Genomic DNA, 26,327 nt, shown 5'->3' with positions numbered 1-26,327 from the left:
ACCATTCTCCTGCCTCAGCCTCCTGAGTAGCTGGGACTACAGGTGGCCGCCACCACGCCTGGCTAATGTTTTGTACTTTTAGTAGAGACAGGGTTTCACTGTGTTAGCCAGGGTGATCTCGATCTCCTGACCTCGTGATCCACCCATCTCGGCCTCCCAAATCACACTGGGATTACAGGCATGAGCCACTGTGCCCGGCCAGGAATTCTACTCTTAATGAATAAGTAGATGACCTACTGCTGTGCTCTCTTACTAAAGAAGGTCCAGGAATAGATTCAACTTACTTACTACAACAACTAGCTTACAAAGGGCATAAGGCTTCTATGGGAAAGCTACAGTTTTCCAGAAAAAAAAAGGTTCATTATTTGGGAAATAATCTGATTGCAGAAGGAACTCCCTCTCACTTGAAAGTTTCCTAAGAACCATGACTAAAAGACAATTAAGCGTTTCTTTGGACTTGTAGGTATTGTAAGTCTTGGGTCCAAATTTTTTTGTTTGGCACCTCCCTTTTATTAATTTACAAAATACTTTGTCACAGAGTCTTTACCTTGGGAGAACAACCATGAGCAGGCCTTCAGCCAATAGAAACTGGCCCTACAACAACTTCTCATCTCAGAACTCTAAAATTACATCAAACCTTTCACCTTGCTTATTTATGAACCTGACAGCCAACTTTAGGAATTCTCGCTAAAAACATGGAGGAAAACACAGACCCATCCATCATTTATTACAGCCTGCAATTAGACTCAGCAGCTATTGATTAAAGGCAGTAGCGGCAGCAGTCAGATTGGTAGAGGTTTCACCAGAGCTAGTTTTAGGACATAAACTTTATTTTCAAGCTCCACATGTTGTGGAAAGACCATTAAATTTCATTCAAACTCAAGATTTCTCAACAAGCAGACTAACATCTTGAGAAATTATTCTTCTGCCTCTTCATAGTCTCCATCTAAAATACTGCAAACTACTTAATCCTACTACTTTACCATCCTTTTCTAGTGATGATGAGGACCACAATGGTGTAAATGTGAAATCATAGCTATTGACCCCTCACACTGATTTATAGGATGCTCCATTATATAATTCTGGGCTAATACATTTTTTTGATGGATCTTAAGCCAAAAATTCAGAAGGAAAATACCAAGCAGTATGTGCTATGACAACTCAATATAAACTAATAGAAAAGGAAACTCTTCCCCAATTTAAGTCAGCTCAACCAGCAGAGTTAAATGTTTTTATTTAGGCCTGTGAAATATCTAAGGGCAAAACAGTCAACATTTATATATATAGTAGATATACCTTTGGGGTGGTCCATAATGTTGTCATATTATGGAAACAAAGAAGATTCCTCACTTCTAGTAGGACCTCAATAAAAAAAGTGACCCCAAGTGAATGAGCTTCTTTCTGCTGCTTTGTTGCCCTCACAAGTTACTATTATTAAAATTGAAGCTCACACTCATAAAACTGACCCTGAATATGGAGAAACTGCCCTAGTGAATTTCCATGATAAGTTAGCTATTTCTGAAAGTGTTTGTATATGCCATTTAAATGAATTTCATAAGATTGATTCAAATAACCTATGATAATGTATTTAATAAACAATGTTCTGCACCTAAATTAGAAAAGCAAAGTTGGCACCTAAAAAATACAAACTCAGTACTAAATATGGACCCACTGAGGGCCCAGACAACTGCCTGGTCCTCCCTGAGTCCTTAAAATCACTGCAGTTAAAGGCTCTATACTCCACAACTCACCATAGTGTAGACAAAATGGTACAAATTATGAAAAAGTATTGCTGAAGTGACTGTTGCAAAAACAGTTTATAACCAATGTCTGATTTGTCAGATTCGTAATCCTGGAAAAACAATTAAGGTTTCTGGCACTATACTACAATCACCTGCTGGACCACTGGAACACCTCCAAGTACAATTCATTCAGCTGCCACCCTCAATGAGTTATCAGTATGTTCATATAATTGTATGCCTGTTCTTGGGATAGATTGAGGCCTTTCCCTGCAGGAAGGTCAATGACACAAAAGAAGCAAAAAAATTACTAGAGAATGCATTTCCCTTATGGAGTGCCCCTGGAAAGATTTTCAGTGATAGAGAAACTCATTTTATTGGACAAATTATTAAACAACTAAATTAAGATGTACAAAATGGCACTAGCATTATCCTTATCATCCCAAGTCTTCTGCAAAGGTTGAATAAACAAATGGTATCCTAAAACTAAAATCGGCTAACGGAATCTATTAGATTTCCTTGGCAAAAAGCATTACTACTAGCTTTAATGGCAATTAGATATACCCCTACTGAAAATCAAAGCACAAGTTGACACCTTATGAAATAGTAAGTGAAAGACCTATGCCCTTAACAATTAAACCTGAAGTATCTTGAAACCTCTGGTATAATTCAATATTGCAAGGCCTTGATACATATCAAAGTATACTTCCACCAGGTAAAAGAAAGCCTACCATGACCCATTGATCGATCAATAGATTTTCCATGACCTACAACCTAGAGATTGGGTCTTTTGGAAATGATACCAAGGAGAAGCTTCCCTTGAGCTTCATTGGAAGGGAGCATATTATGTTCTTCTCACCACTCACACTGCAACAAAGCTTCAAGGCCTTAAGCCTTAAATTCATGTTTTTCAACTTAACTCAGACTTTTGGAAATGTACACCAGCTGACGATGTTTCAGTAAAACTCACCATGCAAATCTCTCCCCAGAAGTAGACGGTACCTTGAATGAAGACTATTTTCCTAAGATCATGGATCAAGAATCTCCTCTCCCTATTATTAAGCCCCTATTTTTTTCTCTCCTATTTCTTGTTCTTCCTTTCTATCTGTGGGTGGCAAAATTATGTCATAATTGGAATATCACAGTCAATAGCTTCTGGAGGAAATTTAATAAAATGCTGGATTTGCCATGCTAAGCCAAAATCCTATGATTTTAGAGATCCTTTAGTTCACACTGTGACTGAATTTCTAGACCCATTTATTCTTTTATTTTTTTGAAAAGGAGAAAGAAAATATTTATTATTTTTAAATTATATTATCTCCATATAAAATCCAATAAGTTTGGTGTACAAACTTTTATTATTAATAAAATACTTCAGCAGACCCATTTATTCTTATACTTGTTTTAATCTAACCCAACCATGGACTAGGATGGCCAATGCCCAAGTTAGTTGGCTGTATTATATGGAGGCTACCTGGTTAAAAAACAACAATAAAAAAAGGACTTTAATAGACTCTTTTGCAAGAATTCATATCCACCTATGTATTTTTGCAGACTTCCAGTATGTGATAACTCAGTATCAGACTCTTGGTTAGAAATGATCAGTGCCTCTATTGTAACTAATACCTCCACAAATAAAATTACCCAAGGAGAAGCCTTATATGCACCCCTATGGTACATCTTTATCTGTGGAGGTTATTTTACTCTCAGTCATATGCTTGGGCCACCCCATGCCTTGACAGAGAATGAAAGGCCAATGCACAAAGTATTTTAATAGTATCATTGTCATACTATAATCAATCAGAAGCTAAACACTGATCCACCCCTCTAAAACTACATTATAGATTAAAAAGAAACTTACAGCAGATGTCAACCCTACCAGGTGGGCATCATTTTTTAGGTATCTTTCCCTGTGGCTTGGGGTGAATGCAAATAACATGATGATCAGAAATTTGTCTTTGACATAAGTTACTATAGCTGACTCTACATCTAAGGCTATGTTTGCCCAAGAAAAATCTCTAAATTATCTTACTTAAGTTGTTTTAGATAATCAGATTGCATTGGACCATCTATTGGCTGAAAAAGGAGAAGTCAGTGCAATAACTAACATATCCTGTTATATCAGAATAAATACCTCTCGTATTGCAGAAACTCAATTACAATAAGTTAACAGGCCACATGGCTAAAACAAGTTGAATCCCTCTCTGGTTGATTCTTTGACTTATTTTATTTTAGCTGGTTTGGTTCATTAGGAACTAAAGAGAATATGCTGGCATCTTGATATTATCCTCCTGAGAGTCATCATTACAATCACCTTTGTGCACTGTATTCTCTCAAGAGTCTTAAACACATGTCCACAGCCATCGATGGTACATCAGATGGTCTCACTGCAATTAGAGTACAAAAATGAAATAAAAGGAACCTTTCTTTAACAAGCCTGACGTCATGACTTACAAGTTCCTCACTGAGAAAAAGACAACCCAGCCATGATGGTGGCAGGGAGTGGTGCTTATGCCTATATTTTGGTCAGTCTCATAAATGAGAAGATGAAAAAAGGGGGAATTGTTTCTTTTTTTTAAAAAAAATCCTAATATAGAAACCATTACACTGAGACAGCCCCAGTGCTTTAGGTTCCTATAAGCAAACCAGAGCCCAATGTAAAGACTATAATGAAACTAGAGACATTACCAATCAGGAACTACTGTCTAACCTCTGACTAGTGTCTTTCTACTCTAAACTAATCTAGTATATTTTACTTGTTTTCCCTCCATGTGAAGAAAGCTCACTACCCGCATGGCTGTAGCAGAGTACTCCAAATCTCTTTTGATTCTAAGCACTACCCAATTCATAAATTGTTCTTTGCTCAAATACACCTATTAAATTTATTTTGTCTAAATTTTTATTTTAACATTACCTAAGATAACTTACTTAAGAGTGCTATGCACCTGAATTGGAGAAACAAAACTGATACTTAGAAGGATGTAAATTCATTGTTCAGCATGGACTCATGGAAAGTCTGGATGTCGGCCTGGTCTTTTCTGAGTCCTTACAGCTTCCATTGTTAAAAGTTCTGCCCTCTATAACTTGTCATGGAGTAGACAAAATGATACAAATTACGAAAAAATATTGGTGTGGTGACTGTTATAAAATTGCTGAAATAATTCATAACCAATGTTTGGTTTGTCAAACTCGTAATTCTGAAAAGACAATCAAAACCACAGGGGGCACATTTCTGCTACCTAATGGGCCATTTCAACATTTATAGAGATTCCATTTAATTGCTACTTTCAGTGGGATATGAATTTTTTTTTTTTTTTTTTTTTTTTTTTTGAGACGGAGTCTCGCTCTGTCGCCCAGGCTGGAGGCATGATCTCGGCTCACTGCAAGCTCTGCCTCTTGGGTTCACACCATTCTCCTGCCTCAGCCTCCTGAGTAGCTGGGACTACAGGCGCCTGCCACCACGCCTGGCTAATTTTTTGTATTTTTAGTAGAGACGGGGTTTCACTGTGTTAGCCAGCATGGTCTCGATCTCCTGACCTCGTGATCTGCCTGCCTCGGCCTCCCAAAGTGCTGGGATTACAGGTGTGAGCCACTGCACCCAGCCCTGTATTTTTTTAAATAGTTTATGTTCCCTAGTTGGAACTTTCAACGCAGGAAGTCCAATATTATAAGAGTAGCTAAAAGGATATTCAAAAATGTGTTTCCTTTATGGGGCATTCCTGGCAAAATCTCCAGCAGTAGAGGTATCCATTTTACTGGATAATTTATAAAGCAATTAAATAAGGTGGTATGAACACAATGGAATTACCATCATCTCTTTCACCCTCAGTCTTCTAGAAAGGTTGAAAGAACAAATGGTATCTTAAAACTGAAATTGGCAAAGTTAACTGAATTGATTAGATTGCCTTGGCTAAAGGTATTACTATTGGCCTTGACGGCAATCAGATCCACCCTCAGAGGAAAACATAAGTTGACCTCTCATGAAACAGTCACTGAAAGGCCTCTGTCCTTAATGATGGGACCTCATGTATCTCTTGGTCTCCTAAACCCTGATATGACTAAATCCTCTAAGGCTTTAATGCATTTTGCAAAAGTGTATTTTCACTGAGTAAAGGAAGCTTTTTATAATACACCAACTGAGAACAATCAAATCTTTGAAGATCTAGAACCTAGAGATTGGGGCTTCTGGAAATGACATCAGAGAAAGACTGCCCTTGAACTCCATTGAAAGGGATCATACCAACTTCTTTTCACCGCCCTCACTGCAGCAAAACTTTGGGGGCTCAAACCTTGGGTCCACATCTTACAACTGAAAATGACCCTCCAGACTCTTAGAGCTGCACACTCATTGGAGACTTTTAGGGAAAGCCGACCAGGGAAGTTTCTCTGCAGAAGCAAATGGCATCCTAGACATGAATGGCTTTCCAAAGATTACAGACAAAGGCTTCTTTTCTACGCCATTATGAAAGGACTACCCTTTTTCTTTTTCCCTCATTTGCTGCTGTCCTAATCTTTTCCTTTTCTCTGTAGGAAAATCTGTGGGACCACAATTTGTGGATGAATTTTTTTTTTCTTTTTTTTATTTAAGGTTTATGTTCTAGCAAAAAACTGGAGCAATTGTTGGGTTTGTAAAGATAATCTAGTTTCCAATGAGGAAAGACTCCAATGAGGTTACTGAGGGCTCACTCTTGGGTAGTAGTGGAGTACTGGTAGTACGGAATTTGAAACTAATCTGTAAACTGGAAAAAAATCTTGGACTTTGTGGCCAACAAGACCTCCTAGGGGTTCATACTGATAGAAGTCACTCTCTGAATGGTGGATAAAAACATACATGTTCAGCAAAAAGCACTTAATGAAACATCATGCAGTTTTAGATTTCCTTTTTTGTCATGCTGGGGGCTTGTGTAAGGTATTGAACAAAACTAAATGCTGTATCTATATTTCCCCTTATTTTGCTACTACAGAAAGCATAATTTAAAAGTTGGCTGAAACCTCTGTTTTTTAAAACCCTGACATCAAATAATCAAGGAAATTTCTCAAGAGATAGGAACACACAATGTGTTTATAGGAACCACTAATAGTTGGTTTGTAGACATCCTAAGTGGTGAGTGGCAAGCTTGGCTTTTCCAAGGTTTTCTAACCTTTATATCTTCTAGTGGGTCTCCAGGTGACTATAACTTAAAATAACTGGTTAATGACAAAACTGTATTCCTCTTAAATCAGACCATTCTATAGTGGACTGTGGTCTTTAATCACCATCACATCCTGAACACCGACTATGATCAATTGGACTCAAATACTACTGAACTTTCTATATTAGCTGAACTTCAATGTGCTTGATTTTGATCGGTTCAGTTTGTAGGGGCTTCTGTTATGCAGTATACTTAAGTCTTTTGGTATTATTATCCTAATGATCATTATATAATAGTCCCCATGATGTGTGGTCTCCTCTCAAGTATTAAATTTTTGTATGCAGCCATCTAGCAATCCTTGAATAGTCTCACTTTGATTAGATCATCAAGATCATAAAGAATTATTGAACTCACTTGGAAATTCTGTACTGAGACCAAATAAGTCAATTTATGATGGTAAGAGAGAGTAGAATCCATGTCCAAGGTTTTGGTCAAATCTCTCAAAATTGAGAGGCTGACCAAAAGGGGAAAATTCTTAAACTAAATTTGGCCTGTGAATGCCTCTGTACTTGACTCTTCACATAATAAAATGCAACCTAACAGTACAGAAACTAACTTGAAGCCTAACACAGCAGTATACTTTTGTAATAACTAGCTGGACCTCAGTCAGTCCCAGTAGCCAAGCTTCAGTCAATCACAGGTGGCCAACTGATCAGACCACGGTGAGGCAAGACAAATGCAAATCAAAACCAAGCAAGCTGTTTCTGTACTTCACCTCCATTTTTTATCCACAAATGCTGCCTGCCCACATTGAACTGTACCTTGCTCAGTTAAACTCTGCTATATTTTTCTAAAGTTTTTATTTTAATACAACAGAGCTACAGATCTCCCTTCCCCGCACAGAACAGCAGAGTGGGTGGGGAAGATACACAAGGAGAGAGTAGAGTACAAACAGAGTACAAGATCTTGGAGATCATCTGGTGCACCTCCCTCACTTTTATAGTTGAGCTTCCTGGAAATTAGCTGAATCACACAAGTCAGTATATGTGCTAAGACAGGAGCATAGAACTCTCATCTCAACTCTGAAATACTTTCTACTGTACCTCTGGGTCTCTAGTTTAAGAGGCTTGCTTGCCCTCAATGCTTAACATTTTCCTGAAGAATGATGGAGAGAATGTTTTTGACAGTCTCTTTGCTACAAGAACAATTCATATGAGATAAGAAGAAAATTATTTCCTACTTCCCTGACGAGATTTTTAAATAGTCATGGATCACAAAACCATGCCCAAAAGGCCTTTCTAAAACTGTAAAGAGGTAAAAAAAAAGACTGCTACTGACAGGTTGAAGTAATGTTTTTGAATGAACACATCAGTTTTCTAGACTTTGGCATAATGAAATATATACTAGATGAGTTATTTAGAAAAATGTGGCAACTTCACTCAGTTGAAGTTTCCTTAAATAAACGGAGAAGCATATCATCTACCTGAAAGTGTAACTAAAGATTAAAGTAAAAACCCACATAAAATGTTTGAAGGCATCCTTAATACATAGTGTGCTCTTATAATATTAGTTTTTGTTTCCAAATGAATGCATATTATTTTACAGTACTCTGGGCTCTCTATACAGTGAGCTTATTTAGTAGATTAATACTTGCCTTGGAAGACTTTTGTCCTTAAAGAGATCATAGATTTTTAAATTAAAAAAAAATTAATGATTATGGGTACATGATAGTTGTATATGTTTTTGGCATACATGTAGTGTTTTGATACAGGCATATAATGTGCAATAATCATGTAAATTGGAGTATTCATCACCTCAACCATTTATTATGTATGTGTGTTAGGAACATTCCAATTCTACTCTTTCAGTTATTTTTAAATATATAATAAATATGCTTAACTATAGTGGCCCTATTGTGCTACAAAATACTAGATCTTATTCATTCTACATAACTGTATACCTGTACCCATTAACTATCCCCACTTTATCTTTCCTCCCTACTACCCTTCCCAGCCTCTTGTAACCACCACTCTACTATCTCCATGAGTTCAAAATTTTTTAGCTCCCACATGAGTGAGAATATACAATATTTATCTTTCTGTGCCTGATTTATTTCACTAAACATACTGTCTTCCTGTTCTGTATAAATAAAAGGACTTCATTTTTATGGCTAAATAATACTCCTTTGTGTAAATGTACCACATGTCCTTTATCCATCAATCCATTGATGGACATTTAGGTTAATTTCATGTCTTGGCTATTGTGAATGGTGCTGCAATATATATGGGAAGAAGATAACTCTTTGATATACTTTTTTATATATATATATACCGAGAACTGGGATTGTTGGATCATATGGTAGTTCTATTTTTAGTTTTTTGGGGGAACTCCATATTCTTCCCCCTAGTGGTTGTGCTAATTCACATTACCATTATATTTATATCAATTTTATCAGCATGAGCTCTTGGATAGAAGCAAAAAACAAAAATCCTTAAATCTTAAACAACATATTTTACCTAGTGCAACTCTCTCTCCGGTATATACTGAAATGCCTCAAGAAGTAAAGTGGCTCATCTATTATCATACAGTCAATAAGAGGCAGAGATAGCACTTGAACCTAATATTTTAAGTTCAAGTACAGAGTTCTACATTGCCCCAGTTAAATTAACAAGGTCTCTGCACTCCAGCCTGGGCGACAGAACGAGATTCCATCTCAAATAATAATAATAATAATAATAATAATTAACAAGGTCTCAGTTCCTTTACTATTAAAAAAGATAAAAAGAGAAAAAAGGAATGTGCCAATGTCATGATTCCTTCCAGTATAAAAATGCTAGAACTTGAATAAAAGAAAATCAACATTTTTTAAGCACCTAGCAAGTACCAGGCCCTGTGCAGATTATTTGGAGGATAATTTTACTCCTGTATATGAGTGTGATCCTATTGCTTACTTATATGAGAAATGCAACTATAAATTGCATCATATTTCTTACAGGACATTTGAGCTGTTTTTAAATCTATATAAATCAAGGCATTAAATGATTAGGAGGACAATGTGGCAGCATGAAAAAAATTCTGATAGTATGATATTAAGTGAAAAATTAATATACACTATTGCATATTCTCCACAATTAGAACTCTGGGTACTGACATAGGAATTTCTTGGGTACAGAAGCAAGTCTTCATCCTCATCTCAGTATGCTTGTGCCTATTCCAAGAAGCATACGTTACATTAAAAAACATTCAGTTAAATAGAAAAGAAAATGAGGCTGTTCCTAGTAAAAGTCTGAACAAATACACAAAAATTATAGTGGTTGTTCCTGGAATATCATAGTATGTTATTTATGAATTTTCCTTCTGTTTTTACCTTTTCACTAAATTGGAGGTATAAGAGAAGACTGCTCTTAATTGCTGACTTTCAATTCAATCTATTGAAGGGTTGAAAAGAATGAGGTGTGGTGTTTCCAATTCCATATTTTCTTAGAGATAATATGTCAGTTTTCCTTAACTTTCTAACTGAAAGAAATTAGTCAGGAGCAGGAAGAGTCTATGCTTTTCTAATATGTACTTCTTTCCTATACTACATTATTGTGCATCAATTTTTATTTTTCAAGAATCACAGTGTCAATCAGGAAAGGACACAGCCAACTGAAAATAATGTTATCCTGTAGAAAATGGAATGACATTCATTAAAATGGTCACAGTGACAGATAATGCATGTTTTAACATTTCTTCACCATTTATTTTTAGATTTTTTTTCCATTCAAATGTAAGAAAACAATAGAATGAGACAGGAACAAGAAATGTTATAACCAAGCAGAGCCCTAGCTTAGCTCACTATGTCTGCTTCCTCTGGGTACATTCAGACAATACAAAAACATCGTACTGCATGGAAAATCTTATGGCATTAGTAAGAAAAATTATCCAGAACAGACAAAAGAATGGCAGCAAGCCCTTTCAGTGTCACACTGGAGCACTATCAGGCCTGCACAAAGGTGATTTAAGTCTCTAGGGTAGTGTCTCTCAACTTGAGAACCACTGATATTTTGGCCGGGATAATTTTTTCTGGGGGTATGAGAGGAGGCAGAAATAACTGATGTTTTTATATTATAGGATGTTTAGCAGCATCCTTAGACTGTATGCTGGATGATGGTTGCACCCTCCAGGTGCCAAGACCAGAAATGTCACCAGACTTTGCCAAAAAAACCCTGAGGGGAAAAATTACCTGGGTTCCCAAGAACCAGGAAATACGTCATTGTTTTACTTACCATTTACTATTGGTAAGTACCCAGAGTTGTTCTGGGTACTTTTAACTTGTATATTTTTGTCTGGTAGTGATACAAACCATTTCCTCTCTGGTTGAAAATATATATTCAAAGGTTATGATTTTATTATCCTGTGGGACATTAATGAGCATTTTCTCTAACTCAGCAAACATATTTCATCACACTTTTCCAAACTAACTATACAAATATCTGCTTTTCAAAGTCTCTTTAAAACTGAGTCACCATACTGAGGGTTCTCATCAATGGGTTAAATAAGCTGTGAAATATCCTCACTTGATATTTGTAGGAATCATTTACTTTTCTTAATTTTTAAAAGTATATTTTGACAGCATTCTTCATCTTTAAGAGAAAAATGCATGTCATTCTTACATAAGCCACAGAGTTACTAATGTGCCCCGACTGCTCCACCAAAAGCAATAAAAGGGTTTTTATTTTTTTGCTTTATAAATGATAAGAATTGCATGTTTGTATATGGAGAGATAATCTATCTAAATTCCATTTAATTACATTAGAAACAAATAGGATTAACTATACAATTACTTTCCCTTGTAAAGGACAAAAGCAACCAGTTCAAAAGAGCTTTGTTTTAATGAAGAAAGAAAATCAGGAAATATACACAATTATTGCATAATTTAAAAAGTAACCACCATTCCCTAACCCCCACCACCAACCAATACAGACACACAAATTCATGCAGACATGCACATGAGCTCATGCAGAACTGCAGGTCCATGGCTAATTTCTTCCTAAGGCAGTCACAAAACAGCCACAGGGAGGTCAATAGGAGATATTAGCTTCCACAGTTGGACCTTGTAAATCTCACAATTTTGAAACTGGAGGTGAAGGAAAGGATTGCTCTTTATAGTAATGTAGGACTATGGCATCTAATGTTTTTCCATTACTCACTAATCTCCTTTATAAGAAAGAGAACAGGCCTCTGGCTTAGGCAGACAAAGTGCCTGGCTGGGAATTTATAGCTTAGCTTTTATTTTTCAGGTGTTTACTTCCTAGTTATCTTTTACTTATGACAAATAATTCTGGCCTTTCATTTTCCTTTTAATGAATTTCAAATGAAAAAAAGGATAAATAATAGTACAAATGGTAGAAGGATATGAAAAAAACATTATGAATGTGTTGAGTAAACAACGAAAATTTGGGGAACACTCTGCTAGATGAAACTGATATTTGCAATAGAACTCGGTCTATAATTGCTGACCCCAAGCTATCTTTTAATGAATTGTTAAGGACAAACTCCTCCAGGAGGAGGTATAAGGCTAACTAGTAAAAAGTGATCATGAAATTGAGGGTCAAGAGACCTTTATTCAAGCACTGGACATGTCATTAGCTGGCTGTGAAATCTTGAGTGTGTAAACCTGATAAAATACAATTTCATGATTTCTAAAACTCCAAATGAATGATTTCTAAGGGTCCTTTTAACTTTAAAGTGCAGAGATTGGCTACTATGATCCACACTGATCTCTCCCTCATCTATACTCCTATTTTACATAATAGAGTTTAGCACTGATTTATTTTTAATTATTTCATAACTGCCAGTTTTGCCTTTCTATCAAGACTGTAGGATGGCTGAAGAGAGGAATCACCTCAAATCTTTTTTGTAACTTAAAGAATGGTTTATTTAATGCTGTCCAAGTAGTAACCCTCAATAACTGTGGGATCACTTGATAATTGGCCAGCTTTTAGCTTTCAGCAGAAATTTAATTTGTTTTCATTTAAAATAAAGTGGCAACCATATAAATTGTTTAAAACTTGGAGAATTGTTTTAGTTCACTCTCTATTTTGTGAGTAGTTTATTGTATAAGAATGCTATGGTTTGAATGTTTGTGTTGCCCCCAAAATTTGTATGTTGAAATCCTAACCTCCAAGTTGATGGCATTAGGAGGGGAGGCCTTTGGGAGGTGATTAAGTCACGGGCACAGACACCTCAAGAATGGAATTAGTGCCACTATAAAAGAGGCCTGAAGGAGTTGCTTGCCCTCTCTATCACGTAAGGACAAAGTGAGAAGATATTATCTAGGAACCATGAAACAGGCCCTCATTGAACAATGAATCTGCTGGTGCCTTGTTCTTAGACATCCCAGCCTCCAGAGCTGTGAGAAAAAAATTCTATAAGCTATCCAATTTATGGTATTGTGTTTGGTTTAGTAGCAGCCTAAAAGTACTAAGTCAAAACACATGATGATGTATTAAAACTGCTCTAAAATACATAAACTTAAGCTACTAACCAAAACCTAGCAAATTCATAAGAGAATTGATAAAGATGAATTTGGTAAACTTGTAATCTATAAAAAATTATCTAAATAACTAAAGTACTCCAGAACTATGCTCTACAATATAGTAGCCACTGATCACACGCTGCTATATAAATTTAAAAATTTAGTTCATTGGCCATTTTTCAAGTGCCTTGTGGCTAATGTCTGTCAAATTAGTGCAGATTGTAGGTCATTTCTGTCAACACAGAAAAATCTACCAGACAGCACTTCTTTAGAATGTCCAGGAGAAGCTCTTTAATTGAGATAATTCAAAGAAAACCATGTTTATCCAATGCATTTTCCAAAAAAGGAAAAGCCTTGGCGAAGAATTTGGTTTATTCTTCTCAGAACCCAACAAAATGGGGAAATGTCCTTTATTAATTTTGTGTGTTTATAAATTAAGGTACCTTAAGTGGAACAAAGAAATACCATTTATAAATAGAAAATGTATTACAAATATGAAAGTCAATTAAGGAAATACAAAATAAATCTTTGGAAATGACTTTCATATTTTTCTCACAGCCTACCAAAATCCATGGCCAGGAGATATGTAATATATACTTGGCAGAACTTGCCTTTATAGCTTAATTTTCTGTGCCAAAGATACAGGCCTTCAGAATTCTTGTTGAGAAAATAAAAAGTAATTGTGAAATGGTTCCTCTGGCCTAAGGGATGACAACATACATCAACACCATTATACCCTCCCTACCCACCCACAAAAGTTTTTAAAGAGTATAGAACAAACAGACAAGCAAATACAACCTTAACCAACACCAGCTCAACAGATACAGTCTATAAATTAATTATCAGCAAAGGTACAAAGTATGCAATAAAGTACTTAGCAATATACATTTTATTTACCTCAGTTTCTCTACTTCTCTACATCTTACCAGATGGGTTATCTGAAAGAACTCCAATCTCCTACACAAAAAAGCAGGATTCTGGCAGATTGCTAACTAGAGATTTTTGGCCCTATAGGCAAGCATCTGTGAGTGGGGCTGTGTGGGAAACAAAAATATGTTGGAAAAAGAGTTGATAGATGCCCAAGCATAAATGAGGACCCAGCAAAATCCATACTCCTGTCATGGCATCTCTGTCCATCCATTTCTGTTAGTTACCAAGGAACTAGCCCAGAGCAAGGGCAAATGGACCACAATAGCTGGAGAAGTGGGAGAAAAGGAGGTATACCTTGAAGGAGTAAACAGTTTTGGATTTGTACAATGTTTTAAAATCATTAACAGAGACATCAAATCATTAGCTGTCAACCTGGTTCAATTTACTTAGAATACATGTTTTTTTTTTTTTAATGCCATTGGAACAGAAATGCAATATAATCATGAATTTCATCTCTTATTCTTTATGTCTATAATAAATTTTGTTTTTTCTCTGGAAGTCCTGCATAAACATAAATGGTATTCCCTCTAAATTGCAGGTATTCTCGCAGCCTCTGAAACCAAGTATGGGTCGCCTTCCCGTTCTGCACCAGGTCTCACCCACGCTTGATTTCATGGGCCAGGAGAGCACATCTGGCAGATCTAACAGAGGTCTGAAGTCAGGACAGTTAGCTAGAAGGTGATAAAGGAGTAAAGCAAGAGAAGATAAAATAAAATCTGTTGTATAAATAACATTTTATGTAAGAACCAGCAAATATAACTCAGGGGAAGACATTTTCAGTGCAATTTTCCATTCGGATTATCTGTACTGTATCCAAGATAATACGTAGTGACAGGTAAACATTCAACAATTCTTTCAAAATCTATTTTGTATATATTTCTTTACTGTCAATTTTCGATCATCTGGAAAATTCAACTATACAGTCTCACCCAGTGTACTTTACACCAATCATTCTGGACTTAAATGTCTTTCTCCATCATCAAATTGCATTGACAAAGTATGCAGTTCAAGAAAGCCCTTCTAGTTTTTATGAGGTACCAAAAGGAAAATACATAAAATTACAATCTAAGATACCCTGACAACACAAAAATCCACAGAATTCTTTCTTGATACCTAAAACTTCGTCTGACAAATTTGGTTTTATAAAATGTAGAGCTTTCAAAAAAAAGCATACCATAACATTTTAAGAAATTCTAAAGTCTCGAGTAATTTGTTAATTTAGGATCTATAAATTTGTATCACAATTTTCCAACATTAAAAGAAAAATTAAAGCTAAGTAACAGACAAACCATGTTGGCATGATACTTTTAAATTTGCAAAATGCAATTATTGTCCATATAAGATTACCAAATAAAAACAAAATCAGAGTCATAGCATAGCAGAACTGAAAAATACCTCGAAATAAGCTCATAGTCTAATCCCAATAATTTAGAAATGGCAAAACAGGAGTTCTTGACCTTCATTTTAACCTGAGTTTGGAAATGCATCACTAGAGGTTGCAGGAATCAGTGACCTGCGTCAGCCCAATGTGACCAAGCTCTATGCCTCCACATATCCTCCAACAAAAATGAGAAGCTAAGGACATTTCATGACTGATCCTGAGAGTGGCCCAGAAACCTCTTTGCTCCATTACCTCCCTGCACCTGTTCAGTTCCATTTCTACCTGGTTCCCTGCTCAGCTTCATCTCATTGCCATCAACCCTTGCATCAACACTTAAACTTGGTGTTGCCATTCTGTACCCTAGCTTTACTCTTCAGTGATCTTTTTTTCCTTCCTGAGACAGAAAGACTCATCTTGTCTGGGCCCCCCTATTTACCATAATCTCCATGCCTCCCCCTCCCACCTACCTCACGAGCTCAGATCTTGGTGTCCACACGGAGCCTCTCTAGTATGCCAGCCTTGACAGACAGCACCATTGTTAACAATTTCCAGTTCTTTACAAGGTCATTGGATTTAACTCTTCAAAGCACTGTGCTTTAATTTCCGAGTGGCACTTTACCAACATTAACTTCTTTGTGGAAAGTTTTACATCAAGGTAGCATTTGCTCAAAGGGCATGGGCCACATAATAGGGACCTTCCAAGGTACCTTCATTAATGCATAGTGTGGGGTAGAGGAGTGGAACTAGTGATACAACAGATGAAAAGGAACTTTCCAAGTGGGCAATTAAAACAGGGCATTCCAAAGAGAAAGAGAGAAAGAGAAAGAAGGGTGAGCAAGTAAGAAGTATGGAAGATCCAGGAACTCCTGGAAGTTCATTATCACCAGAGAACAAGTAAAAGGGGGGACCTGGTGAGAGATCCAGAAAACTGAGGAAAGATCGGACTTGCAGGGACCATGTTGTCAAAGGCCATGCGTGAGTGCCAGGGAATTTGGATGTTTTCTCGGTAAGTGGTGAGACAGCAGAGGCTAGTTAGAAAGCTGTTGCCATTTTCATGTGAAAAATGAGAGTATAAAATCAGACTTGTGGCAGTGAAGATAAAAACAAACAAACAAACAAAAAACAACAACAACAACAAAAAACAATGAACACCAATAGAATATGAGGATTGGATGTTGAGGAAGAATGCATGAGGACTCATGGGTTTCCAGCCCCCTGAACATGGTGGTTATGACACCATTTACTCAGAGGTAAGGAGAAATCATAAAGAGATTTAAAGAAGGTAGGAAATTAGCTCAATTTTAACCATGGTAAATTTGAAGTAAATAGACTTGAAGATCCTAGATTTTAAAACCAAAAAATATAGTCAGGACAGCCCAAGGACAGCATGCAGAGACAGAGTAATGACTGGAGGACTGAAAACCAAGTACTCCAATTGAAGGAGAAAGTTAAGGGGAAAATATCAAGAGAAAGAGCATGCTAACTTTTATACAGACCATGGGATGTCATATTATCTTACAGAAATATTTTAAAGCTTACAAAGTTTTTTGATGTTTTATCAGATCTCAATTTATAACTATAGTTGACAGTGACATAGAAGACATTTGCCTTTTTGCTATTTTCAATGCAAACTTCAGCCTAGCTTATTGTAATACTGCAGCTATTTCCAGCCACACACATGCAGATTCATAAGTGAAATAAATGTTTTAATACAGTATTTATATTGATTTCTATGTAGTACAATTGCTTTGAGGATCTCTACTAATCATTGACTTTACTTTACACTAAGGCTTCATGTAAAAATTGCTTTTCATACATTAACCCTAGAAAATTCTTCCTTGAAATCAATTAGGGAAATACATTCATAAAGCTCATCAAATGCATACACATCACAGAAAAAGAAGGTTATCCCTTGTTCTTGTTTACTCACCATCTTTACTTCAGGATACAGCACTTTGTTCATAATCAGAATTAGGTTTTAGTGTAATCCTTGATAAATATAACAACTGAGCAGATATAGTGGCTTGCCTGGGGCTCAATCCTCCTGTCTTCATTGCTATTCACTGTACTGCTCAGTCTAGATGCAGATCAGTCCCATCAGTTTCTGTATCATGCTTTGGACTCCTAACATTATTTCCAAGAAAGTTTGCTACAACCTTTTTTAAGAGCAGGTGGCCACTATGCAGAAAGACAGAGCTTTAATATAATCTCCCTTATCCACATAACAGACACCACAGGGAGCTGTCAGTACGTGAAAAGTAATCAGTCACATAATCTTTATTAAACACAGCACATACCTCACCTCAAAGGACGGGAATCCTTAAACAAAAAAGGCCTGTTGTTGCAGATTACTTTAGATTTAGCCTCAGGATCAAAGCAAGGGTAATTTTATTTAATTTTATTTTTTAAATCCTGAGCCTTTACGTAGAGCGTTTTTCTTAGATGGATTTTTTTTTTTTAATCTCAATACCGATTCTTCCCTCTTAAAGGCTTGGGTTGAAATGCACAGTCTCACCACGCGGAGATGGTTTTATTGAACCATTTTTCTGGATTCTCTGGAATAAATCAACTCTTATAACTGTAACTCCAAAGATTTCATGTCATCTTAAATTTTTGTATGCCTGAGTATAATCTTTACTCTACCAGTAATTACTTTTTTTAAAAAGAAAAAAAAAGAAAGAAATATTATCTACTAGATGGCTTCACCCAGTCTGGGACATTAATCCTTCACTTCAGGTACAGAATCAGATTACTCTCCCCACTCACAGTCAGGTCTTGATTTGGGAGGACAGTGTGGAGAAATCAAGACACTTTTTAATTAGCCACTTTTGCGGGTCAACAAATGAAGAGTTCCATTATTTCTGTCTTTTGTGAGAAGCTCTGATTCAAACACTTGTTCACTTTGGAAAATATCAGTGAGAAAGGAGCTTTTCTATAACAAGCCACATTGCAGTAGCATCAATATAGAAGCTACATTTCTATCCATCCCAGATTACTCTAGAGCCTGGTAAATCCCTCAACTCCAGTCATTAACAGTTTTGTCTCCTATATAAAACAGTGCAACTGGACAAATGGTTTGCATACAATCAGATGTGTTTTTCCATTTCCTGAGAATAATATATTTAAGAATGAGTATTAGAGGATACCATAGCCTCTTGTTCCTTTGAAAATTCTCACTGACTTCTAAAAAATATCCTTTCAACTCCAGCTATAAGTGAGTTAAAAATAACCCCACTGGTGAAAGAAAGTGAAAATTACAAAGCTCTAGTTATAAATATTTTTCTTTTAAATAGATAATATAAAAATGCATTTGATACATGACAATTCTTATAGCATTATTTTATATCTAGCTATCCCTCCATTGGAGTATTAGTTACTTGGTTCAAAATAATGTGTTGCCACTGGTGCTATTTTGCTCTCTACAAGTATGTTTAAAAATTAGGAGCCCCATCAGAAAATTAGGACATTTTTCTCCTATCCAATCAAACAAGAAGGTAAACAGTTTTTCCACATTGAGGCATTGTCAGTATATCAGCTCTGGCTGGAGGCCCCTGTACAAACCCAACCTTACTATATCATATGCACAAACCTTATTATTTCAAACCATTCTTCCAAATCTCTAACCGTTAAAGCACTGAGTGGTCCTAAATCCTGGCTATGTATTAGACTCTTCCGTAAAGTTTTTTTTTAAATACAGACACTTATAAACTGTGATGTAATTGTGCTGGGATAGGACTTAAGCATCGACACTTTTATAAGCTCTCCAAGTGATCTAAGGTGCAGCCAGGTTGAGAATCATTGCCATAAGGAAATGTCTTAGTAGTTGTATCATCCAATTTCACCCAACTGTAGAGCTAACCACTTTCCCTTCACAAACATGGAATCAGAAATCAAATCATGACAGTTTTCAATATATTTCTATCAAATAATTTGAACAATCTCACAGTACTTTCTACATTCAAACAGAACAGTACTTTATATTTTGCATATTCAAAACAGCATATTTGAAAGAAAGTGGTGAAAAAAACAGTAACAAGAAGAAATAAATGTCCACTACACACGCCTTCAAATAGTTAAGTAATGTGATTTCCCCAGCCAGATTTCTACAATCCTTCCTCCCATGCATACTGGCATACTATTCCCCACCGTTACTCATCACCGATTAAAACAAAATAAAACAAAAGCCGATAAGCCGGGGCGTGGTGGCTCAGTCCTGTAACCCCAGCACTTTGGAGGCCGAGGTGGGTGGACTGCTTGAGCATAGGAGTTTGAGAACAACCTGGGCAACATGGTGAAACCTCATCTCTACCAATAAACAAATAAATAAATAGCCAGGCATGGTTGTGCACACCTGTGGTCCCAGCTACTCCCAGAGGCTAAGGTGGGAGGATCACTTGAGCCTGAGAGGCGGAGGTTGCAGTGAGCCAAGATCGTGCCACTGCACTCCAACCTGGGTGACAGAGTGAGACCTCATCTCAAAAAACAGAACAAAACGAAACACCATAAAATTAAAAATTAAAAATAGAGACACCCATGTTGTCTGGATAAAGATAAAACCAGGGGATAATGGGCTGGACATGGTGGCTCAGGCCTGTAATCCCAGCACTTCCGGAGGCCGAGGCGGGTGGATCACCTAAGGTCAGGAGTTCCAGACTAGCCTGGCCAACATTGTGAAACCCCATCTCCACTAGAAATACAAAAATTAGTTGGGTGTGGTGGGGTATGCCTGTGATCCTAGCTACTCAGGAGTCTGAGGCAGGAGAATCGCTTCAGCCAGGGAGGTGGAGGTTGCAGTGAGCCAAGATCATGCCACCGCACCCCAGCCTGGGCAACAGACCGAGACTCCATCTCAAAAAAAAAAAAAAAACAAACAAAAAAACAAAAACAAAAACAAAACAAAACAAAACATGGGATAACGTGCATTAGAGATGTGGGGTGGGTGAATCCAATAGGATCTCCTAATGAACCACAGCACCTCATATCCATGTCCTTTGCAATGTGACTTTACCACGCTGCCCATTGAGAAGTAGACTGTATTTCTCTGTCCATTGAAAATGGACTGGCCTTATAATTTGCTTTCATGGAGAGAATGCTATAGAATTGCCATTGTGTGACTTCTCAAGGTAAGCCTTAAGAGACATGCAGCTTTTGTTTTGTCCTTGTGGAATGCTCCCATTATCAATTGAAAAAACATACTCCAGCCTACTGAAAAATGAGAGGGAATGCAGGGGAGAACTCGGGCATCACAGCCAACAGCCAGCATCAACTGCCAGGACTGTCAGTGAGGTCATTTGGTATTACCCAGCCCCAGCTGAGCTGTCAAATGTCTACAGTTATGTGAATGAACTCAGGCAGGATCAACAGCAAGACCAACAAAAGAATCTGCTGGCTGAGCCCCAGCCCAGACTGCAGAATCATGAGCAAATAAACAGTTGCTACTTTATGCCAGTAAGGGTTGAGGTGCTTTGTTATATACAAAGAGATAATTCATACAGAAATTTATGTAATATTTCAAAAGAACTAATAACTACTGTCCTTACTTTGATATACACATACTACATGCAATTTATAAATAGCAAATTTTTGAAGTCTTAGCTTCATAAAGTATTTTTCAATTCAACCTCTCCCCCAATAAACTTCACAAAAGTAATACATTTGCTTTTCATTTTACTCCATGATTAGGTGTAGGATAAAAGTAAGTGCCATAGCTATCTCTACAAAAGTCAGGAAACAAATTAGCCTAAACTTGCTTTATAATAACAATGTTTATAGAATTCACTTTATTTCTCCTAGAGAACAAGGTATAAAAAGAAAAATTCCAGGAGGGATTATAACAAAAGTTTTCAAGCTTGGTTACCTTTGATAACTTTTACTTACAAACCACTTCACTAAATATTCCACCTAATGGAAAACCCCCTCAAAAACCTTTCTGCAAAAATAGTGGTAACTAGGATATTTGCAAATATTCTGTAAGAATCTTCTTTGAGCATGAATTTAGGCTATGGCCGAAGGGAAATATGGCTTTGTGGCTTCATTTTTCTATTTTTTGGTCTTGCACTTTTTTGTGTGATTTGGGGATAGTTTTCTCATACTGTAATAGTTTTCTATTGACTGTATTACTATTCTATTGCTGCTCTAACAAATTACACTTAAACAAATTTATTCCCTTACATTTCTGGAAGGCAGACATCTGAAATTAGTTTCACTGAGCTAAACACAAACTGTTAGAAGGACCACTCTCCCTCTGGAACTCTAGAGAAGAATCCTTTTCCTTTCCTTTTCCAGCCTCTAGAATTGCATTCCTTGCACTCCTTGGCTCATAGACTCTGCCTTCAGCTTTAAAGCCAGCAGCGCAGCATCTCCAAATCTGTTTGCTTCCAACATCACACCACTTTCTCCTCTTCTGTAGTCTAATCTCCCTCTGCCAACCCTTTTAAGGACATCTATAATCATCTCATTGGGCCCACCTGGATAGTCCAGGATAATCTTCCCATCTCCAGATTTTTTAATGACATCTGCAAAGTCCCCTTTGTCATGTAAGGTAACATCTTCACACAGTCAGCGAATTTGAATATGGATTTAGGGAGGCATTATTTAGCCTACCACACTGCCTTTAGTTGTTTACTGTTTGCCACTAAGGTCAAGATTCCCCAAGTAATTTCTGTGTTGAGCTAGCTCAATTGAGGAAAAGTAATGAAAATTCTTTGTTTACACATCTTCTACAATATACACTAAACTTTCTGCTTAAACCAAGCAATAATTAAATCATCAATTAAGCTTGGCTTAAGCCAAAATCTGACTGGTTAAAAACTATAGCAAAACTGGTCATAAGGTGGAGCTGTTCATTTTTCCAGCACTGTATTCTACTTAAGAACATGAATGTCATCATTTATTTGCCAGGTTGAATAAAAATTTCATCCAAAATGGTTGTTTCAAAGAATGCTGGGTAAATATTGCTTTCTGTTTAAACTTGAACACAAACACAATTTAGTGGCTTCCTATTTAACTTTAACTATCATTTAAAAAATGTATTCTTAACCTAACACAGTTTCATTTTATTAGCAGCATAAAAACAAATGTACACTATAGTTCTTCCACTGACAATGTTGCCTACTTGAAGGCATCATAAAGTTATAAGCATAGATTTATAATTCATACATTATTTAAAAAGAAGATAACCTTAATACTTTTTATCTGCAAAAGAAAGTAATATATTTCAATTGACATTATTGTTATTAGAATGATTCAAGTATGTGATGCAGAGTATTTAGACAATATAACTAGAATATAATATTTACATGTATGAAATCTCATTGACTCAGACAATAAGTAATAAACTACTTCTAATCTGTGCTAAAGGGACTATTTTATAGGGTAAATCAAATAAAGAAAACAAAGCAGTAAATGCAAATACTTGTTAAGATGATAGGGAATAAGATGTGCATTAAAACATCACATTATAGAATAGATAAGACAAATTTAAGAACATAATCTGAAGTACAACATTCAAAAGCAATAGCGTGCAAATTAACTATTTTCATTTTATGAGAGCTCAGACATTATTTTTCAGGTTATAAAAGTAAATGATAAATTATTGTAATGGTTTAAGAAGTTTGAGAAAGTAACATCCAAAGTTAAAATACTGTTAACCAAAGGTCAGAACTGATAAAACAATAGTAGTTGACTATACAGTACATTTTGCATTTAAAAAAATATTGAGCAGTTTTCTCTTACTAGTGAGAGAAGAAAATTTCCTAATCTTTATTCCATTCCTTCCCAAAATCTTACTAAAATGAAAATATGGAAATCCAGTACAAACACAGCAGTGTACAGAGAAAAGGAAATGAAATATCAGAAGATAAGGGATAAACTTTTGAAAGAGGATAGCAGATGGAAGAGGAGTTACTGAGTTAGCAAAACCAAGAAACTTCACTGCTTAGGTAAGTAAAGTGGGTTTACCAGGAGGATGGAAGCCAGATTCATATGCCATATCCCTGCCAGGCTTAGAAATTATTTTTCAGGGACCCCTGAAGTCTAGGATGAAGGGTGGGACAGAGCAGGAGTATTTTTGTTTTAAAGTCCATATAAGAGAATACAGACTATCAGAACCCCTGGCTCACTCAGTCAGCTGAACTACTCTCCCTACATAAAGTTTGCTTTCTGGAAAGGTTTAAGGACACTAGCTAAAGGTGAGGATGAAGTACTACACTAAAAACAGGGGTTAAATATACTCTCCATATTGAATGAGAATGGAGAATTCTTTTCTGGGGAAAATAAGTGGCCCAAGAAAAAAACCCTACAGATTCTGACTGACATTTGCATGTCCTCCCTGAAAAAAAAAATAGCTAGTCCCTGTTCATTTACCCAAAGATGACTCTCTTCTCTCTCTCTCTCTCTCTCTCACACACACACACACAACTTCCCATCAGCCTTTTGTGTACTTCATTTTCAAATGTAAGTGGACAGTCAAGGATTACATTTGAGAAATGCCTCTACTATGAGAGAAAGACTAAAATAAACAGTGAAAAAAAATGATAAAAATAGAAAACCTAAGTAAGTGTGTGTGTGGTGGGGGGAGATGGTATTTGTGTGTGTGTACTTTCAGAGATAAAAGAAGATACTGTAGATATTATACCTATGTAATTTCATCAGAAAATACAAAATCTTTTAGAAAACAGGAAAGAACATTTAGACATTTAAAATGATTGTTTAAAAATAATCCAATATAAAGGTTGAATAAATCTCTCAGAGTAAAAAAATTAAACAAATGGATGGAGAATAAGAGACTAAAAATACACATATAGTAGAGAATGAATCTAGGAGAATCAACATTGATCAGTGAAGTTTCAGAAAGATAAAAGAGAGAAAGCAGGGTCAGAAATGACCCAAGAAATAAGACTACAATTTTCCAGTACTGAAGGGCATACACTTCTGGATTAAAAGAGTCATCCAAACACATAGCACAAATAAATGAAAAAAGGCCCACACCAAGACACAACATTATGAAATTTCAGAACACCAGGTAGAAATAAAAAATTGTAAAACCTTTACAAAATAACCAGATACAACAGACTGAGAATCCAAATGTTATCAGACTTCTCAAACTGGAAGGAAGACAAGAATAGAATGGAGTATTATAGCTTTCAAAATTTCGGGGGGTTATTTTTTTTCAACCTAGAATTCTATAACAAGCTATATGATCAATCACATGTGAGAGTATAAAAAAGAGTTTTTGAGATAGTCAAGATTTCAAGGAATTTGCCCTTCAATCACTCTTTCTCAAGTAACAGACATGAGTTTCATAAAACAATATGAAAGAGGTAGAGGCAATTCCCACTGTGATGATGAAGAGAAATCTTTTTTTTTTTTTTTTTGAGACGGAGTCTCGCTCTGTGGCCCAGGCTGGAGTGCAGTGGCACGATCTTGGCTCGCTGCAAGCTCCACCTCCCGGGTTCACGCCATTCTCCTGCCTCAGCCTCCCAAGTAGCTGGGATTACAAGTGCCCACCACCACGCCCGGCTAATTTTTTGTATTTTTAGTAGAGACAGGGTTTCACCATGTTAGCCAAGATGGTCTTGATCTCCTGACCTCGTGATCTGCCCACCTCAGCCTCCCAAAGCGCTGGGATTACAGGCGTGAGCTACCGCGCCCGGCCAAGAGAAATCTTAAGTAACAACTGTGATTCAGACGTGAGGGAAACCAACTTCACTGGAGTGTCTGATAGGCCCTAAGGAGCTGTCTTTAAAGAGAAAATAGGACTGCTAGATTCCTTCACGAATTTGACCCTGTTGAGATGAATCTATAAGTTCAGAAAGTTTGCACTGAGTTAGTGATGTTTACATAGGAAAATAAACAAATGAATTGTTGGCTCCACAGAAAAGTCAGAAAAGAAATTTAATCTTGGTACACTGAATGGTTTATCTTTGATCGGTGATTATATAATTACAAACTATTGAATGTGAATTTAATAAAAATATGTGCCACAAGATTTGGAAGGATGGGATAGAGGAAAAACGTATATAACAAGGTGTGGAGGAAGACATGAAGTAAGGAAAAGCACTCATCATTTCTTGTAGGAAGATGGTAGACCATAATTGAAACTGAAATATCAGAAAACTGCCTTGTGGTCATTATTGGCACAAACTATGAAACTACATATGAGAAGAAACAACTATGAAAGAGTTGAAATTAGGTTCAGTCTAGGAAATAGGGAGAGAGGAATGGGAGTGGTGGGTAAGAAGATAGCTTTTCAAAAATGATAATAAGTCTTGTATTACTCTTTGACTTTAAAAACTATGAACATGTACCACATTCATAAAATGCAATGACAAGTTTACAGAAAGCACACATATAGTAAAAATCTTATAGTCCACTAATGGTTAACTCTTTTTGCTGCTTGTGTTCAAGAGAGTAATACAAACATGTTTTGGTATTACATACCAAATGTTACTCTATTCATTTGATTTCTAGCATTTCTATGACTGAAATTGCAATTTGTAGTGGCTTCACGGTGGCTCTAAGATAATTCCAAAGCTTTCAGTATAAATTGGTCCTCTTAAACACTGTGCACAAATTTTTCTCCAACTCAAGCTACCAAATGGCAATCAAAATGAAATACAAACAGG

At 36.4% G+C, this 26,327-nt stretch overlaps 1 protein-coding gene and 1 non-coding gene across 3 annotated transcripts in view; both read right to left on the bottom strand.

Moving 5' to 3' along the window:
* Window positions 1–26,327, bottom strand: part of LOC134809620 (putative EGF-like and EMI domain-containing protein 1) — a 704,739-nt gene that overhangs the window by 390,719 nt on the left and 287,693 nt on the right. The window lies entirely within an intron of this gene.
* Window positions 14,861–14,954, bottom strand: MIR551B (microRNA mir-551b). Its single transcript, NR_035901.1, has one exon. It is a non-coding gene; the product is annotated as a microRNA mir-551b (primary transcript).

The sequence above is a fragment of the Pan troglodytes genome, chromosome 2 (genome assembly GCF_028858775.2).
Source record: "Pan troglodytes isolate AG18354 chromosome 2, NHGRI_mPanTro3-v2.0_pri, whole genome shotgun sequence".
NCBI classification, from domain to species: Eukaryota; Metazoa; Chordata; class Mammalia; order Primates; family Hominidae; genus Pan; species Pan troglodytes.
Note: the sequence above shows the minus strand (reverse complement) of the source record. Positions and strands in the feature narration are given on the sequence as shown.